Source organism: Neopelma chrysocephalum, unplaced genomic scaffold, assembly GCF_003984885.1.
Source record: "Neopelma chrysocephalum unplaced genomic scaffold, ASM398488v2 Primary Assembly neopelma1_24, whole genome shotgun sequence".
Classification (NCBI taxonomy): Eukaryota; Metazoa; Chordata; class Aves; order Passeriformes; family Pipridae; genus Neopelma; species Neopelma chrysocephalum.
Window position 1 is genome coordinate 38796453 of NW_020897693.1, and position 18137 is coordinate 38814589.

Genomic DNA, 18137 nt, shown 5'->3' on the forward strand with positions numbered 1-18137 from the left:
TGTTATAGATGGGAGACAGAAACTAGAAAATATCAAGAGAACAGAGATGAAGGATGGAAGATAGATCAACAGACTCTTAAGGAACAAACTGAGTGGCAATTTTTGTGGTCATTGGAGAGGTCAGGGCTTTGTACGCATTCATGTAGATTTTATACTAAATTAGAAAGAACATCCTGTCCTTTTTAATTTTTAGTGTTTTGCTCAGCAGATATGTTATTAAAAAATTCAACTTACTACATTTGCTAGCACTCTGTTGCTGCTTTAATCCTAATTCATATCAGATACCTTATTTCCTGCTCATCTATTTCTGCTCAATTTCTTCCTGTGAGTTTTTCTATGTTTCTGACTTGAACAGGTAACTAAACAATGGCTATTATTGCCCCTGTTCCTCTTTTGATACATTCTCAGGTTCATCCATTCCTTTTGGCTACTAGAGAGGGTTGTGATTCTTTTTCACACAACATTATTCTATTTGTTCCACTCCATCCCCTGTAATGAAATGTAAGACTAATTTGATCATAGCTCCTGGGAAAAAAGTTCTGTAAGACTGGGAATTCCCATGGGATTTACTAAATTCTCCTGTGTGCCACTCTTTCACTGGAACTAGCTGAAAGCAGGAGTTTCATTCTGATTATTTCAGTCTTACTTCAGACTGGATGAAATAGAGGACTACAGTCAGAGAGCATGAAGGTGACAGATGAAAACCATTTTGAATTTGTAGGTCTGCAGAAGGTAACTAGGAATGTTTGAAGCATTTAATATCAGTATTATCCATTATTAATTTCTGTTATTCTATTATAATTATGTTATTCCATCATTCACAAGCTGATTTGGAGGGGTTTTTTTCTATTATCTTTGGCATTCAGAGGTACTCATTGAGAAATATGAAAGAATAATTTTCACCAGAGCCCTATTTGTAAACTACTGCTTTGTGTATTCACTGTTTGGTACTTGCTATTCACAGCATGCAAGAGATCACCGAAGCCTAACTCTATTCTTTCTGCACCCTGACTAGATGACTACAAATTTATAAGCAGAGGACTAACCAAGGCTGTATAATAAGATTTTCATACTAAGCCGAATCAAGCAAAAATTCAAGAAACTTTTAATACACTCTCCATGAATACAAGACTGATGTCATGAAGGAATGAAAGGAATGAAAGGAATGAAGGAATGAAAATGAGACCTACACAGATCCACAGTCAAAAGCACAAATGCAACCTGCCTAATCGCATCAAATTTTATTTTCAAAATGTCTTTTAAGTAAATGAAATTTTGTCAGTTAATTTCAGTCTCTAATTACTGATATTAAAGGAACACCATTTTAAAATATGGCAAAGACCCTGGGCAGTAAAGTTAGTAATATAAATTGCTTAGTGTATGGCACCTTTACTGGCCAATATTAAATATTTATTTTAATGGAGATTTTTTTAAAAATATCTATAAAAGACCAAGTTGAGGTAATATTCATTTTGTTTTTTCAGTGGCTTTCTATCCATCTGTCCGTTGTCTTTTATCTACAATACAAGAATATCAGGCTAAAATATAAAAGCAGAAAATACAAAATGTAAATTCATAAAATCAAATTAAAAATATAAAAGCAGAAAATTAAATCAATGTTCTATGCACAAGGCTTTTAGAATTGGTGTCCTGGTTCAGGTGGGATAGAGTTAATTTTCTTCCTAGAAGCTGGAAAACTTCTATGTTTTAGATTTAGTGGGAGAAAAATGTTGATAACACACTGGTAGTTTAGTTGTTGCTGAGCAGTGTTTACCCCAAGTCAAGGACTTCTTGGTCTCCCAAGCTCTGCCAGTGAGCAGATGCACAAGAGGTTGAGAGGGAGTACAGCCAGGACAGCACATCTAAACTGGCCAAAGGGATATTCCATACCATAGAACATCGTGGTCATAATATAAACTGGGGGGATTTGGTCAGGAGGGGCTGATTGCTGTTGGAAGATGGGCTGGGCATCAGTCAGCAGGTGGTAAGGGATTATATTGCCCATCACATTTTTTCCTTTGGTTTTATTCTTCTCTCTCTTTTCCTTTTTCATTATTATATTTTTCCCCTGTTATTAAACAGTTTTTATCTCAACCCACAGACTTTACCTTTTTTTTGATTCTCCTCCCCATCCCACTGGGGATGGAGGTGGCGGGGGAGAAGTGAGCTAGCAGCTTCCTAGTACTTAGTTCCTGGCTGGGGTTAAACCATGATAATTGGAAATTTTTAAAAATCCATTTTAAAGAGAGGTTAATCCAATGAAGTTAGACTTCTAAATTCAAGAAAGTGGATATGCTCCAAAAGTAGACAGAACTAAAATTGTAATGGTATTCTCCTTTCCACATCTCAAAAATTCCTATGGATCTCCTATAGTTTAATGCCCTTATTCCAGAGCTAACAAAATAAAAAAACTCATAAATATAAAAAGTCCCTTCTTTTCTACATAAATTTATTCTAGTATGTGTCAGAGATGATAGTTAACAACAACTATGAGCCTGGCTTCACTGAGGTTAATGGAAAATTTTCTGTTGACTTCCATGGTCTCTTAAGTAAGGCACTGGAACTTTACTAACATCTTTGAAAATTCATAAATTTAAGATTCTGTATTCTAAAATGATAGACAAAAGAAGTTTGTGAATGTTTCCTATTTACAGAACAGATGGAAAAAAATTCTGATATTAATATTACAGAGGTAAGAAACATCTGGAAAAAAAGCCTTGTATAATCTCTGACAATTGTATTTTGAGTTATCAAAAGACAACAAGGAAGTAGTTAAGTTTGAGCTATGTAGTGTGTTTTCAATACTTTTTTTTTGTGAAGGTAGAAAGCTAACCTTGATAACCTAACCTAGAGATATCAATATTTTATGTTAATAACACTTATGTAGCAAATATGATCTAGATTAAATGAACATACCATCACAAAAGTTAGTAGAGTATTACAGGAATAATTTATAAAATGCATTTACAGAAAAAAAAAATCAATTTAAATTGAATTTTGAACCATTCTTTACAATTTTGAGATAAGGCTGTCACTTACTGTAATTTTTAGGTTTGCTAAAAATTCTTTATTCAGTACTATTCATGTTTAAATTCTACCAAACTATTCAATGATAAGACTTTCCAAGAGAAGGTATGTTATAAAATACTCATTTACTCAAATTTACTCTATTTTCAGTAGAATGAGAGGATAGTTTATCTAGTAATTGATATGATATCTATTTTAGAAACAAGCAATGTGCTAGTGCTGCTTTTAATAATTTATTTGTTTTTTATGAGTGAACAGTAATGTAAGGCATCCTATGTCAAAATTACTTGAAGCAGCATGGAACAGCACCAGAGATTTATGCATTCTTTATTCTTTCTAGGATTCATACCTGCTGTCATCCTCTACACGGTTTGACATTTTGACGGATACAGGTCAGGCAACAACTGCTGGTCAATAATTTTGGTTATCCATAGGTGCTTTCAATCATGACTAATTTATTGTTTTGCACATCTGGACTAATGTTATTGCCCTCTCTTCTCAGTCTGCTCATATAAATAACTCTGGGTAAAGTGGGTATTATAAAACAGAAGGATAGACCAAAAAAAAAGAAAGAAACCAACCAAAAAATGGTATCTGTTGTGATTGTAATAATCAGTTTTATTGCTAAGTTCAATTGAGGTTGTTCCTCCATATTTCATAATTTGCAAGGTGCAAGGGGCTAATATCTCTCTTGCTTTTATTACCCTTACAACTGTAATGAGTGTTTTAACTCTCTGCCTCTGTGAGCTAGAGAATTTTTGTCGGCTTCACCTTGCAGATGAGAAACTCCATTTATACAAGATCAGATACGCAGTCTACCACTTAACCAGGAGCCTTAACTGGATCTCTCATGCCTCAGGACACGAGGCGTCTACATGATTGTCTGCCTCTGTTTTTAGCTATCTTCTTCCAAGATTTATAATTGCTTATTCTGTATTAACTCACATGGTATTGCTGGAGCAAGGATTATGAATCACTTTTTCCAGAAATTGCACAGGTCAATAACATTAATGTGACAGGAGCAGGAGAGATTCTAACAAGTGTTAAGCAGAATGATGGAGATCAATCAAAACTCATAACTGACATTCAGAAACTGTAGAGATGGGACAGATAGGTTTAACATTTTGATTGTGGACAATATAGGCCAGAATGAGAAAGGTGAGAGTTTTCTCCTGTGCAGTTCTTAGATCCACTGGGACAATTCCAACCTTGTGCTTTTCTGAAAACTTATTCAATGTTGCAAGATTTTTGTAAGTACCTCTGGAAAAAGTTAAAGTAATAGTTTGTGTCTCTCAAGCATCACTAATTTTTAAGGTATAAGACATAAATATTTTTCAAACACGTAAGTCATTTCTGAGTAATAATAAACACAAAATCAACACTAAAATTAGCTTTCATGCTAACTAAATATCAAGTACATCTGTACTAGAAGTTATTTAATGGTATAACCCTGAAACAGAGTAATGGTATTGACTTTGCAAAGACTGTCACTCTTCTGGTTTTCATGCCCTTACACAAGCTTTCTTCATTCCATCTCTGAGTCTTTGTTTTTTCACAGTACCTCATAGATTATTAAACTACTTTTCTTAAACATGACTGGGTGAAGTTGCAAGAACACTGCTGTCTTTTTAATAGCTGATGAACAAGCAAAACTGTAGTTTTGGGAACTAATATCTGATAATGTACTTTCTCAGATAATTCAATGAGATAAAGGATTCTCTAGACAAGCAAAATGAGGCAACTCTAATCTTTTTGGATGTCAGAAAAGCATTTGGCATGATTCTTTCCTATTGCAGAACAAAGACCTCTAGATATTGGGGAACTGGACACTGAAAAATAATTAAAAAAAATCCCCAGACTTAAAAATCCTCTTTTGTCACTAATTGTACTGCCTATCTGATGTGAAAGAAATTTTTTTTATTTTTTTTTTTAATTTATTTACACCTGATCCTTTCTAAACTATTAAGCTGACATTAGTTACTTAGGTGAATATCACCAGACCAGTATTCTTACAATAATAATATCTTCATTTGTTAAACTAAAGGCACAATGGAGGGTTTGTTTTCACTAAATTCTAATGGATTTATTACCTCTTAATTAATTGCTGTTTTACAGACAAGAACTGAAGGTAGTGGACATAGTGGTTGATAAACTGATAGCATGTCACTTTCAGAAATACATTTAAATCTATGTAGAAGTCACAGGAAGCAATCCTCATCCTAGTTCTGCTTTAGAAGATAGGAAGTATAGTTCTGCACTGCAAGGGAAGGTAAGCTGTGAGCTGAGCCCAACAGTAACACAGACAGGAGCAGTGACCTCTCTGACAAAAAGGCTGGACATATAACAGCTAGTCTGGGTCAGGATGGGTCCAGAGACTGACCAGCAAGTCTGCAGCAGCAAGGCAGGTCCAAGGCCAAGTCAAACCAGTGAGTTTGGATGAGGTTCACAGAAGCACAAGCTCAAGCACTGTCAGAGCTGCTACACAGCTGCGATGTAGGACAGGTTGGGGCAGTGCTAAAGTCTCAGTTTACAAGCAGCTCCGAAGGGAAAGGAGGGGCAGGACCTTGTTTTAACTTTCCTCACAGGAATTCCTATCGCCAAAGAAGCTGACGCTGGAGTCAGCCAGCTCAACTCTGCAACTTCTCCAGCTGAAATCCTAGAAGGGGGACATGCTCGGGGCCCCAATAGCTGGTCTACAGGAAGGCTTGGAAACAATCACAAGATAAGTATGAGCCTAATCTACTTCTGGGAAACAAATAATTTCATCTTAAATTCTGAAGAATATAGCGCTTCCTTCACAGAGTAAAAAGAACTTCCAAATATAACCTATGCCAATATTGTACCAGTTAATCAAGAAAACATATTCGTTCCATCACAGTAAAAGCTTATTGTAGAGAAAGATAATAAGGATGACAGGAGATGGTGAAATATTAGTGGTTAAAGGGCTAAAAAGAAAGATTGCAGCACAAAAGAGACATTGCAGGATGCACAGGTGGAACAGGATACACAGGTGAGAACTGCACTCTGGGACTGTGTCCTAGTTAGAACAACTGGGATCAATTCATCACTGGATGGGTGTAACCCAAACCTGTGTATTCTATAGCCTTCCATGCCATTTCCCAGAAACTGTTATCAATAGAGCATTTACACCCTCTGCCCAGAGCAGCCTGACTCCTCAGGCTATAAACTAGGCGTTAAGAGGCCTGCGAGATAGGAAGATGTTCCTGTCCTCATGCCCTTTTATGGAATTCCCCACTGTGAGGGAAGGACTGAGCATTTCTGCCTGAACTGGAGAATATATAAACTTGGGGTTTTGGAACCTTTTTTACCACTCGTGGGATCCAGAGGAAGACTGCAGACCACCACTCTCAACCAGACTGCAGGTCACCGCTCTCAACCAGACTGAGACCACCACCTTCGACTGGACTGCAATCACCATTCTCTGACCAGACTGCAACAGCTCTCCCACCAGCAGGTTTTTCCCCTCTCTCTTTACTTTGGACTTGGGGGGGGGCAAGGAACACCACTTTGTTCATGCCCCAGGGTGCTGGGTTATACATTTGGGCTTTGTGGGTTAAAACCAATTGTCTGTCTGTATAATTGTACTTATTGTATTATTTTAATAAATTGTTATTCTGACTTATAATCTCTCTTTTGAGTTGAGTTCATTTCCCCTGCTGGTTAACTTTTAAACCAGCACAGACTGTTTGGTTAGCAATTGGCTACTACTATGTACAAGGACAGAACAAGGAACAAGTACTCTATTTTCCTTTGAGACAGTGATTGTTAAGTGGAATACAATGGCTAAGAACATACCTCTTTTTTTTAATAGGAGAGAACAGGAAAATCCTGGTTAGTACTAAATTAACACAAGGAAAAAACCTACCTTATGTCACTGTTTATCTTTAAACCACAATTTGGGTTGATTTTTCCTCCTGTAAAAATATTCTTCTAATATGGGCTGATGTGATCATTTGCAAGCCCAAATGTAGTCCTTTTTTACAATGGTATTTTTCTTCTGACAATGGAAAGCAGATTATTCATTGGAAAGTGGTCTTGAGTATCTGTTGCCTTCTGTCTAAACCTGTTTCTGGCAAACTGCTCTTCATACTGGGACCTGTACAGCTCTCCACCTACAGTTACCCCACCAAGTTCTTGGAAAGGCAAAGGAGCATGTTACAGGTGTCTGCACATGCTCCTGACTCTCACCTCCAAATTGGTCTATTGAAAGAATGCAGTCAGTGCAGTTCCTCTTTAGCAATTTTTTTATCTCTAGCCTCTATTTCGCCTCCTTAATAAGTGAGACGAGACACGATAGAAAAGCTCTGCTACTATAAAGTTATCATGAAAAAGAAAAGTCAAACAGGAATCCTTTCATCTCTTCCAGTTTTTGTTTGCATGGTCTTCATTATGTTTTTTGAAAGATAGGTGGAAAAGTAATTCACTCTCATATCTAACATGAAAGGAAGCTTTCAAAAGTTTAATGAAACAGAGAAATTGCTTTAGATCAGTCCATTCATGTAAAATTAGGACCACCTATAACAGTGCTAGTGCCAGCAAAACTGTGGACCTACTGCAGAAGTTAGCTCTGCTGCTCAAAAACTTTTTGTAGTCTGCTTTATTAACCTTGTAGAAGCTAATATTAGAGATCCTGTTCATAGCTTGCATTTGGAATTACAGGAACAGCCACTTTAAAATGCCTCAGACCAGGCTACTCTTCGGGACTGTGCTGAGGAATTGAAATGTTTTTGAAGTATTTTTGTGCCTGTCTAGAAATCTGTCTGCATCAGTCTCTCATCCAGATGGCAGATCCTTAGCATGGACTCCTTGTTGTGGTTTAGAAAATCCATGAAAAAAAATTTCTTCAAAATTGGCATGCTTGTATCTTGAGGACTGTAATAATTCCTTTCACATAAACATATTTTTTCTCCAGAAAAGATATTGCTCTGTGCATCACAGTATTGAAGAGTGCATATGCACAGAGATAAGTACCACACAGTGACGGGAGTAACACAAAAGGGGCGGTTTCTAGCAATTCAAAGCATCTGCACAGCCACAGTCCAGAGGCTTTAGACAACATCTGAGGCTCTCTGTGGGCCTCCATAGGGATCTCCATGAGCAGCCCGGACCTTTCCGTCCCAGCCATGAGCAGGACATCTGGGGACACTAAGAGTAGCCCCCACCCTCAGCACTGGGCACCTCCCTGGGAACAGGAATGGGATGAGGACAGGATGGGCTCAACAAGGCCCATGGCTGGGCAGTGCAGGGCTGTGGGAAGCTGGAGACTGGCTGGGGCTTCACTGAGGTAGGAACTGATGACTCTGGAGGAATGACATGGAGTCCTGGACCATGGGTAGGATCAGGAAAATTCTGAAGAAGCTAGAAAGGGACAGTCAGATCCACCAGTGCCCTCAGAGTCCTGGAAGAAGGAATGTCAATTGTTCTCAGTTGTCTGCAGTATCTCATCACTGTATTGCTGCATTCATATTGCTTTGTAAAATCTTTGCATCCCATACTTGCTTAATATTTGGGTTTATGATTGATTATTTTATGAGTGTCCAGAAAGCCAAACTTTTTTCCAGGATTACCTATGGGGAAAAAGCAGAAGTACAGTCAAATAAAACTTCTATGTAAAATTGAGTATCTGTGGAAAATGCTTTTCAGCATTCATCCTCTCCAAATTAAAGCAAACCCATTTTTTATCCAGAGTTAATATACAGCAGAAACAGAATTGTACAGAGTCTACTCAAAAAGATAAAACAGAATGTAGAGATGAAAGATGATGAAGACAAGACATATGTTGTAAGATTTAAGGTAAAAATGAACAGAAGTTCAGACAAATGTAATACTTTCAAACACAAAATATTCAAAAGATATTATTTTGAGATAGTTTTGATATGTAAGATATTCAGATATATCAAACTAAATTCATGAATGACATACATATATTTAAACCTGACTAGAGACTATATTCCTGCTTTAATAGGTAAGAGTTTCTTACAGGAACCAGGGTGAGGGAAAGGTAATTAAGAAATATCCCTAGCAAAAGTAATATTTCTGTAAGCTATTAAGTAATAGCTCTGTAAATTATATAAATAGGAGTACGGGTATGCTTAAGTACACATAAATTTTACTGTCTTAAAAAATAACATTTTTGAGTTTAACCTGTTTCAAGGAGACTGGTATGTAAGGGATTGCAGTAACATAATCCAAATAAACAGATTTATGATTAAAATTCACAATAAAATGGTGCAGAGATCAAAAGATAGAGCCATGGATGAGGAGTTTTGGCTGTATCAGACTGATGGTTTCTGGGTAAGCAACTACAAATTCTTCCATATTTTAAGATAATAACATTTTCGACAATATTAGATAACCCATGGGAAAGAGAATAATAGGGGAACTTACCAAATATATTAGACATCCACACACTACTGCAAAGTGTATTGAGAACAGACAATAATGACTAGAAGTCTTAATGCACAAATGAAGCTTAATTGGCCTCTCAGAGACTTGATGGCCTAAATCAGAGGTACAAAAATACAGGTAGGGAGAAAATTTAATTTTTTCTGTATGATGAAAATATTTATGCTTTCTCTGTAGTTCAGAAGGAAGAGAGAAGCAGATGTGTTAAAAGCCTTCAAATAAAAATAAAAAGGGGAATAGAAAAAAGTAGTATCACACTAAGAGAGAATAAGACTGATACACCTTATTTCAGATATCTAATACCTGAAGGACACGGCCTTCTGGTAAAAGGAGAATGCCTGCTGAATAAGTATTATAAATAGTCACAGTCTACCAATAAATTATTGAGGACAATGCTGAAGCATATATTTCTTTTATAAATGTTAAGAGAACTTAGGCCATGCTATGTGAAAGATAGATCTGAGTAAAGGGAAGGAAACATTTGGAAACATGGCATATATGTGAAACTGTCAAAAAATATAAAGTTAATTCTCTGCAAATTAATGTAAAAGTAGAGCAGAAGAATAGCAATAGATTAAAAATGCAAACTTCAGCCAAGAAGATGGACTTCTATAAAAAGGAATTCTAAAGAGAGGAAGAAAATAATATTAAGTATGATATTAATAATATTGGTGATATTAGTACAGAATAAGACTAGAAATCAGAAGGACTTTATACCTGGGATGTGGTTTTATAACAACAAACAGATACATTGGAAAAACACAAAAGAGAAAAATGAGTGACGAATGACTTACAAGTTAGACTTATGAAGAACTGCTGGAAGAAGTTGAATTGTTCTAGAAAAAGAATCTAGTTAAGAGTAGTTATGTATTCAAATTATTTTTTGTCATTAAAAAATTATGTGTATAATTTCTTTTTCATGTCTACAAATGGTAGACTGAAAAGTGATGTGTTCAGTGTGTGACAGGAAGATTCAGATAGATGTTGGTTAATCAGTAGGTATTACTTGGTAAGACATTAGAGAATTTTTTTAATATTTAAGTTTGGGGACAATTTTTTTCACTGGATTCTGTAACCCTAATAATTTCATGAATAGAGAATAAAATTGATGTTATTCTCTAATCCCGAAGTTATTGATAAAACAATTTTATTAATTTAATTCAGGATTAATCGATCTTTTTTTTTCCTGAAACTGGAAGACAGATCTTTTTATATTGTTCATTGGTTTGTTGGGGTCCATTAAAGATGGACAGTCCAAGGTTAAAGATTTGATTTCTCTGCTGGAGAAGTGTAATTGTTTTTGTATCAAAATCAAACATTCTAAGACAATCTTAGTAAATTCTTGAATTTTGAAATACAAATGTTCTGGTCTCAGGAAAAAGTCATATTTGAATCCTATCCACGGAAAATGTGAGAGTAAAAGGCTTGAAAGTGAGCAGTCATTTCAATGAATGATAGTGTAGTTGGTGATATTATTGTTTACTGTAAATCAGTGTATTGCCACAGTAGTAAATGTACACCAGTCAAGAATCTGGTTCAGACATATGTCCTTATTTTTGTCAAATTAATAAAAAATAATAATTTAGTAAGATCAGTTTTATTACATTTCAGATAGAATATATTTATTTTCTATTTGCATATGCTTAATTCCTGAATCATAACACTGAAAAAGTTTTCTTGGACCAAATGCAAGAAAGTACTTGATACTTGAAAGTATCAATAGAAACTGAAATTGTGCCATGGCTGTGTTTGGCAGGAGACTTACACTAGAGCTAAAATTTTGTATGGAATACTGTCTTTTAATCAGAAACTTAAGACTGCAGATGAAGACGTTGTCACATTTGTCTTTATCTTAGTAAAAGTACTTAAGTGTGCCAAAGTTATGTAATTTCTACTTTGTTTCTACATGTAAAATCACAGTCCCTTTTCAATGCCTAGCAGTTCTCAAATAGATTTTAACATGGATTGTACCATTGTATCTTTGCTTCTTAATTTCCACAAATTTTGTATTTTTAGTCCTCATGATTCACAGATCAGAAAATTATTTGTGGTGAATCTTTCCCCTGATTCATAGTGAATTAAAATGAATAAAATAATTTGTATCCCAGAAGGATCTTCTGGAAATGAAATATTTCTAATTAGATTCAGCTCAAGCTTCAGTCTTTATTTTAAATTGACATCTTGTGTGAACAACATATCTGAATAGTATAGGGATTTGCTAAACACTCCTATAATTTCCTTTCCTATCTAAAACTGTCTCACTTTTTAATTTTTGCATTCCTAGAGAAAAACCAACACTAGCAGCCTTATATAAAATTCAAAACAATCTGGCTTGCATTATGTTTTAAAAATTAATTAAATGTGGAAGCGGAAAAGACTGCTAGCCATCTTTCTCATCTACATCTTAATGTACAACTCAATTCTGTCTTAACTGAAGATCTACAAGCAGTATATTCATCATTAAGTCCTGGTATTCTTTTTGTTTGTGTTGGTTTCTTTCATTTTTGGGAATAATATTAGTGATGGGAGGGGGGGCGAGTGGGAGGCTGGAGGGGGGCAGGGAGGAGGTAAGCCTGATTTGTAAGATTCTCACTTTATTTTTTAAGAACATCAGATGTGGATAAACAGATATATCTAGTGATCTTACATTCAACTAATATGAATAATATCTTAGACAGAAACCATAGTCCAAAATCTTCTACCAGATATAAACTCAATGAGGTATAGACATCTCGATTTGTCTGGTATTTATGTGATTTTCCCAATGGCAGACAATCATATATCAAGATGACTTCCAAAAGCATTCACCATGTGCACAAATGCTGCTTCTTAAAATTTTAGTCAGCTCATTTAAAATAATTTAAAATAAGAGGAAATTAGTATTTTGTCAATGATTACTCATTCATTACCTGTTTACTCGAATGAAGATATTGTTTCAACATCTTGATAAAGTTTTTCGTTGTTTACTACAGTATTTATCCAAGCCTCTTTTTTACTACTCATTTTAAATTGTCTTCAAGTTTTATTCAAGACCCCTGACTAACCATGCTTAAAAAGGTATTTTGAAAATATATCAAAGATCTGAAAACATTCTAAATTATCTTAGCCAAAGGAGAGAACTTGTCCCTCATTTTGTAGTAAAAAACAAAACCTTTCCTAAGATCCCTTTGTATGCTGTTGCAGAATTTTTGCATATATGGAGATAGATGGAGAGACACAGATATTCTGGAAAGATAACTCATGAGCTTTCAAATTTTCAGCTAAATTAATTTATTTAAAAAAATTTCTGCCTTTGAAAAAGCTTTGTCTTCCCTAGATTCAAATGTGTTAAAGTCTGCAAAAATGTCTAGTTTTCTAGATGGAAAATTGGATGTAAGTGCAGAACACCAATAAGAGTGGTGATGAAGTTATAGTTCAGACTACATTCGCAAATTCTCACAGCTACCCACGTAATACAGAAGGTAGTAGAAATGCTAAATGCAGTGTCATAATTCTTACTGCTTATGGCACTTGTATAAATTTTCTTTCCAAATTGCTCTGCAGGATGTAATACTTTCAGGCAGACTTCCCCTTCTCAGTATTTTGATTTGAGCTAGATTCATGCCTTTCTATTTCTGTTGCTAGTGTTCTATATCACCTATCCTGTATTCAGTGTCAGGTTTCTAATTCAGGTGACTAACTCCCCTGAAAACCCTTTTGCACTCTAGATAGAGGAAAAGAAGACCAAGGTAAGTTTCAAAGCAGTTTTCCTGAAATAGCTCCAAAGAGACAACCACGTCAGTAACTACAAGAAGAGACTTTGTTTGAATCGTGGTACTGGAACAATTATTACATTTGAAGGATAATATTTTTTAGAAACATTTTGAATATGCAGATTTCTTAATTTGTAGGAAAAAATCATAGCTCCTTTTAGGAGCTTATAGGATGAACTATATAATCTGACAAGAGAGTATATAATATAATTAAAATGAAAACAAAGGTATGAATTGTATGTATTAGAAAAGAAAGACGTTGTTGGAAAAAGTCTTACCCAATCCATCCATTGCCTAATTCAGAGCTTTACAGAGTAGCTGTTAAGCCATGTTCAGGACTGATAGAACTAATATAATTTAACGCCCATTTTCTGATTTTACTTAGGCAAGACAAAACTAAAATTTGAGCCAAAAAAATTATTTGAGCCAAAAAATATTTTTGGCTTTGGAAATGCTTTTTTATTCATACTCTTATTTTATCTTCACTCTTATCCCTTTCCTTTAAGTTGTCCATAGGAGTTTGAAGGTTATAAATAATTTGATAGGTATTAAATAACTAGCCAATACCACACTGCCAAAAATTCCTGCTAATACTTTTCAAAGTAGTCTTTCATCCTAGTTTTGTCTGTCGAAGCAAAAAGTGCGATTTGGTTTTTTGTTTTCTTCCTAAAATTAAACTTCAGACTGTGTCTGAAAAAAGTCTGACTAATGAGTCTCTGGTAGCTCCCTAAAGTTCATCATCCAGTCATTTTGTTTTCAAAGGATTCTTAAGGCTTTTTCAGTTTATCTCACTTTTTTTTTTCTCCCAGTATAAGGACTCAGAGTTGTGAAGAAAGGTAGACATGCCTGTCTGACTGTCCATAATAAAAACATCCAGAAAAAAACTTTGCTCAATGAAATTTGCCAAATAACGGTCTCCTTCCAACTGCAGAAAAGACATGGCTCTCACTTGTTGAGAGAACAAGGCATTTAACTTTCACTGACTCAGAGCAGAATTTGAGTTTGAATTTCTGACATCACTGGTAGACATCACCATTATTCCTTGGGAATCAGCTACACTAGGCAATGTGATTTTTTTTGTTGTGTTTCTGCTTCCTCAATCTCACTCACCCTGGTTTTAAAGAAAAAAAAATGCTCCAGAGACTGAGAAAGGTAATCAGAAAAGTTTTAGTGGAAATCATACATTTTCATTAATTTTTAAAATTAAATTTTTTTATTAATTTAACTATTAGATCAAGTGTAGGGTGTTCTTTGGTTGGTACTAACATATGTGTTTAAACTACCCAAAGTATAGTCATCTTCTGTATACTGGTAAAGTAGTAAGGATCTAGAGCAAAAACACCCCACCAAATGGAATTGACTGTAGATGTCTGTGAAATATATGGATTTATGACTTTGGGATGTAGTTATAAAGTGAGTGACCGGACAATGTCTACTATGTCTTTTGAAATACTCAGTTCAAATCCGTTTTCTTGGATGTCTGGTTCCTATATTAGGCAAAAGAATTCCTCTAATCATTTGAGTTGCTTTTCAGTGGTATTAGCTGATCAAGTGCAGGTATGTAAATGAAAATCTTTTTGTACAATGTATACTGCTGTGTAGACATTTATTACATATATGCAATGATGAATTTTGATGCATCTGTATGTTAAGAGAAAAAAAAGTGCAGTCAACTTTGAGGGGCATGAGGGGTATTAGGTTCACAAATGCATCTTAAATTTGACGACAGTAGTGTTGATAAACCCAGAAAGACTGCCTCCCAAACATACCAAACAGGAAAAAGTTAAAAAAAGGAATTTATTGGTGTTTTTTTTTTTTTTTCTGAACCTAAAGTTTGACATCACTGGAATAAGTTTTGGAAATTCAGAGTAAGATTAGCAACATTCCAGAAGTGTGATTTGCCTTTGGGTGAATCGTAATAATCTTCCTTCTACTTTGACCACAGTCAAACTAGTCTCAGCACTCAAAGACAGCAGCTATATATGGGTGCAAATGAGTATGAGGACTTTTCATAAAGGAATTTCAAAATTAAGTGCTCCTGAACTACTGCTAGTTGTCTGTTCAGAGCTGATGTTTATTCCATTCAGTAATATATTCTCAAGAAGTGTACTAGGAGGATAATGGAAACAAAAAGTTTGCATTGTATTGAATGATGAAACAAGATAGTTATCTTTCAGATAACCTCTTATAAAGATATTATATATTTTATCCTCCTTACAGGTAATTAGGAAGGAACAGCAGACAGATTTTCATGTTTGCTAAACAAAATACATATCACAAATGGAAGAGAAAGTGCTCGTTTTCTTTGTTTTTAAAGAGGTGACATTATGAAACCTACTAAGGTCCCTTAGTAAGATTTCTGATTGAAACTTTGCTGCTGTTCAAAATAATTTTCATTCATTCTGATTAAAGGAAAAAAACCTGTTCAGTCACTTCTGCACCTGCTGCTGATAATTTCAGAGAAACAATTTGCTGAAACATCAGGAAGGATATCTTTCAGCCTCTCCCAAAGATTATAGGGTGTATCAGGAACTCTGGACTGATTTTGCTTTGAATTTCCCTGCCTTCTGAAATTTAAAAGAAGTGTTACAGACCTCCATTTGCTTAAATTTCTTTTTTGTATCTACCTACTATAACATAACAGGTATTTACCATTCCCTGTTCTGTTCATATGCTCAAATGATTCGTAATGTTTTTGTCCACATTATCCTTATAAGGTTAAAAAAAGGAGAAATCTACTATGGTTATAATTCCCAGTGTAACTCTTCCATGTTTCTGTTGTTTCCAAAAAAACATGCATCACTCAGGCTGCTGGTGCACTTATCCTGCCTTGGAGCCAGATGGATGTCAGCTGCTAGTACTTCTATCAAAGCACAACTCAAGAAGAGATGATCTAAATGACATACTTAGAATATTCTGCTTTTTAAATAAAAGTGAATAGCAACAGCAATAATCCATTTTTTATTTTCACAGAGGCCAGATTTTATTTTGCAGAATGGAGAAAAATTGAACTAAACTTTATTATATTACATTTTTCTTAATTAAAAACAAGAGTGGGAAGAAGGAAAAATGTTTTCAGCTTTAAACTTTTTTATATGAAAATGTTTTTATATTATTTTCGTGGCATTAATGTTAGTTCCATGTTGATTGACAAAAATAGACTTTAAAATAAAAAATTAAACTGTTGGCGAAATCACATAATTTATAATTAAAATTCTCAAATTAAAAAAGCAGAAAATGTTGAAGATACCTAGTAAAATAGCTTTAGTTTGATAGTATTTTAGCATTAAAATTGAGTTATAAGAGTTTTGAGGAAGGAATTATTGATTATTTTGTCTCTTTAAAATAAAATGTGGTCTGTATTAGTTACTTCCAGTTTGAGGGGAGTTTATTAGGTACTGCTGATAGAAATATACCAATTAATTTTGCATTTTTTAGTAATTTTTTCTACTAAGTCTCATTTTATTGTTTATTCACCTCTGAAAGTTTTAGGCAGTCTGTTACACAATGTTGCCTCATATTTGTTAAAATCCAACTACTTTTAACCCCATGGGACTTTGAGGTCATGATTTTCTTGAGAACTGATAAGATATGACAATATTATGACCAGGAAATTCCTCAAATGTCATCAGAACAGATAATTCTTAAAAAAAATAGAGCAAAACCCAGCATTATTCATAGAAATATGATTGTTTATTGGTTCTGTTAGTGCAACTTAAATTTGCCTTTTCTTGAATCTTATTAAATATTCATAATTATTTAAAATTTCATTATGTTTAGTTAATACATTCACATAGCTAAATTTTCATTTGGTTAGTGGGGGATGAGATTTTTTTTTAGAAGGTGAATTGTTTATTCTAATTCTTGAAGTCACTGACAAATGTTTCTGGAAAATATCTCTTAATGGTTTCTTTTAAATGTCAAAAGCAACACACAGATAGCATAAAAAGATTTATTCAAAATGTACATATATATTCAACCTGAAAAATATCTTCCAAAGTTCTCTTTTACTTTAGTATTTTGTATTAGTTATTTTTATTCTATGCGTTAAAATGTGGACATAAATATTAGTTATATTGATTTTTGTATTTAATTTAATATCTTCTAGTAGTCATTTATAGTAATTTGTAAGAGTACAAATTACACACTCTATGTATAAGAAACATTTTTCCAAAGAGTAGATAAATTACAAGAGTATTGTGACAAAAATAAATTTTCCTCCTTATACAAGACTAATTTGGTAGTCTTACCTTTGCCAGGTATTTACAATTTAGAAAGGTTCTCCTTTATTAAGAAGGTAATAGAAGAATTGATTTCATAGCTAGAAATCAAACTGTATAATGATTATGTATTTAGTTTCTTTAAAAAAATGGAAAAATAAAGAAGGGAAAGGTTCTTTGGTAGAAGCTCACAGAAATATTTCTAAAAATAGTCTAATGGCTTAATTTAAACATTGATTTTCTGTGGCTTGCATTTCATAATGACAAGGAATATTTTCCTCTTTAAGTGATTTTTGGCTTTGAATGTAAATACTTTCTGTCTGTATGCTGAAGCACTGTCAAATTAATAGTTGGGAATTTTTTTAATCTGCAAATATAACAAGGTTATTTGATGCCTGGGACAGGGTGAACAAATGCACCTAAGGAAGTGTAGGTTGGTTGCTCCAATTAATCCTCATTACTGGAAGCAGACTGTAGCATGAGACATATCTAAGAACAGGGAAAACAAGATCCGGTTCTTCCTAGAGGAAGAAGGGGTGTTTTGCCAGATGGAATTTTTTTAAGGTATGCAGCAGATTAAATTAAAATCTTGACAATAAGGTAATTTACTTGAGGATAAAATGGGTATAGGCTGGGACTTTTCTAGAACACCTTGAGATGGTGAAGGAGTAAAAAAATGTGAGTGTGTGAGAGTATACAAGTGTTTTGTGTT